The sequence below is a fragment of the Bison bison genome, unplaced genomic scaffold, assembly GCF_000754665.1.
Source record: "Bison bison bison isolate TAMUID 2011002044 unplaced genomic scaffold, Bison_UMD1.0 scf7180017864358, whole genome shotgun sequence".
NCBI classification, from domain to species: Eukaryota; Metazoa; Chordata; class Mammalia; order Artiodactyla; family Bovidae; genus Bison; species Bison bison.
The window spans coordinates 329,541-332,663 of record NW_011494930.1 but is presented as its reverse complement, the minus strand read 5'-3'; the positions used below and the strand labels follow the sequence as shown (position 1 = coordinate 332,663).

General features: G+C 39.4%; 1 pseudogene; it reads left to right on the top strand.

Moving 5' to 3' along the window:
* The first annotated feature begins 1,303 nt into the window (after positions 1-1,303).
* On the top strand, positions 1,304-2,180 carry LOC104999632 (annotated as a pseudogene).
* The last annotated feature ends 943 nt before the right edge of the window (positions 2,181-3,123 follow it).

Below are 3,123 nucleotides of genomic sequence, written 5' to 3'. Positions count from 1 at the left end.
CGGTGCTCAGCCTTCTTTACAGTCCAACTCTCAAATCCATACATGACCACAGGAAAAACCACAGCCTTGACTAGACGGACCTTTGTTGGCAAAGTAACGTCTCTGCCTTTGAGTATGCTATCTAGGTTGGACATAACTTTCCTTCCAAGGAGTAAGCGTCTTTTAATTTCATGGTTGCAGTCACCATCTGTAGAGATGGGCAAAAAGGATATGAATGATGCTCAACATCACTAATTATTAGAGACATGCAAATCAAAACTGTAAAGAAGTATCACCTCACACTGGTCAGGATGGCCATCACCAAAATTCTACAAACAACAAGTGCTGGGAGGATGTGGGGAAAAGGGACCCCTCCTACATGTTGGTGGGAATGTAAACTGGTACAGCCACTATGGACAACAGTATCGAGATTTTGCGGTGTCAGTGACACTAAGGAGCAGCACAGAAGCACTTCATCAGGGGAATGGAGGCCAAGGGAAGAGTGAGGGAATAGGACACCGGTGTTGTCATGTCCAAGAGATGGAGCATGAAGAGCTTAACCTTTAGAACTAGAGGACACCAGTGATCACTGCCTTTCCACATAGATGGGAAAGGGTCATATGAGGACACAGTGAGAACAGGGCCAGGTACAAGCCCAGAGAGGGCTTTCATCAGAAACCAACCCTTCCAGCACTTGATCTTGGACATCCAACCCCAGAATTGTGAGAAAATAAATTTCAGCTCTTTGAGACACTCATTCTATATTTTGTTGTGGCAGCTCTAGCAGAACTGATCATCATGGCCACATAGAAAACAGTAAAAGTTTAAAAATGCAAACAAAGAAAATTATCATAATTCCATCACACAGACTTCCAGAAAATTTGAGGGATATATTTTTCTTATCTTTAAAAACATATCAGGAATATTTTCTTTCATCATCAAATATGAATCTCAGACTCTGTTGAGCTTTGTTGAAGAATAAAATCCTTAGTTTTAGACCTGCCAAGGTTTAGGGATGCTGGGGTGGCATGAGGGAAATCTTTGTGGTGATGGAATATTGATGGATCTTGATTGCAGTGACAGTTGCAGGAATCTACATATGTGATAAAATGACATGGAATTACACACACACATCGTACCAATGTCAGTTTCTTCATTTAAATATTGGACTATCATTATATGAAAATGTAATCTTTGTGGGAAAAAGACTGAAGATTACACAGGACTGCTCGGTAGTGTTTTGCAACTTCCTCTTAATCTATATTTCAAAATAAAACTTAAAAATAAAAAAGTCTGAGTTCTCTGAGCTTGTGCTTGGCTTCTTTTTTTTTTTTTTTTCCCCAGCATGGCCCCCATACACCAGTCTTCACTTCCACCCCAAGCGAAGAAACCAAAGAAAGCGAGGCCAACTCCTGCCTCCAGGCCAGACGAGGCATGTGCTTCTTCAACTTCACTGAAGGAAGAAAAAGAATAGCAAGAAGCAATTGAGCATATTGATGAAGTGCAAGATGAGATAGACTTAATGAACAAGCCAGTGAGGAGATTTTGAAAGTAGCATAGAAATATAACAAACTTCACCAACCATTTTTTCAAAAGTGGTCAGAATTGATGGCAAAAATCCCAAAATTTTGGGTAGCAATATTTGATCACCATCCACAAGTGTCTGCACAGCTTGGGGAGGAAGATGAAGAGGCACTACGTTATTTGACAAGAGTCAAAGTGACAGAATTTGAAAACATTAAATCAGGTTCAAGAATAGATTTTTACTTTGATGAAAACCCTTACTTTGAAAACAAAATTCTCTCCAACGAATTTCATCTGAATGAGAGTGGTGACCCATCTTCAAAGTCCACTGAAATCAAATGGAAATCTGAAAAGGATTTGATGAAACAATCAGGTCAAACACAGAATAAAGCCAGCAGGAAGAGACAGCATCAGGAACCAGAAAGCTTCTTCACCTGGTTTACTGATCATTCTGATGCAGGTGCAGATGAGTTAGGAGAGGTCATCAAAGATGATATTTGCCAAATCCATTACAGTACTACTTGGTTCCTGACATGGATGATGAGGAAGGGGAAGAAGAAGAAGACAACAATGATGAAGAGGATGAAGGATTGGAAGATACTGATGAAGAAGGGAATGAGAATGAAGGTGAAGAAGATGAGGGGGAGGAAGGAGAGGAAGATGAAGGAGATAGATGACTAATGAAAGGAACGATGATGGATTCCAACCTTTTTTTATTTTCTCCAGTCCCTGAGAGCAAGTAGCAGTCTTTTTTATTCTCTCCTCTTGTTCTCAGAGCCCTGCTTTTGAAGTCTCTTTTCCCTTTATACCATGGTTCAGAACTTATTTGGGTGGTGGGGCGGGGGGGGTGGGGAATACCTTGAGAAGAATTCAGTGATACTAGAATAATACTAGATTCTTCAGTAAAGAATCTCTACCCATTTCTGTTCCAAATTCATTTTTATCCCTTCCTGTCTCAACAAAAATTTTATGGAATCAACACCACCATGCTCTGTAGGGAAAAAAGAAACACCTTCTGCTCCCTTAGCTCTGCTGGAAACTGGAGGGTGCTAGGCCCCTGTGTAGTAGTGCATAGAATTCTAGCTTTTTTCCTCTTTTCTCTGTATATTGGGCTCAGAGAGTACACTGTGTCTCTATATGAATATGGACAGCTAGCACTTACCAACATGTATCTGTCTACTTTCTCTTGTTTAAAAAAAAGAAAAAATACTTCAAAAATAGGGTTTAATGGCACCCCACCCCAGTCCTCTTCCCTGGAAAATCCCATGGGCTATAGTTTAAGATGACATTTCAAAATAAAATTCTCTCCTAATAATGACTTGAGCCCTGCCGCTTGCTGGGAGAATCAGCAGAACCTGTAGGATCTTATTTGCAATCAAAATTCTCTATTGCAATTTTGCTCCTGTTTATTCTTAAACTTTTCTTTTTGTTTCACTGGAAAGGAAAGATAATGCTCAGTTTTAAACGTTAAAAGTGTACAAGTTGCTTGGTTACAATAAAACTAAAAGCATACACAAAAATATTTTTTAATCTGTTAATATATAGCAAATAAATAATTCTATTCACTCTGAACCAAGGTCCTCATACATGCAAAAAGACCAGTAAAATGAGTCTTCATGT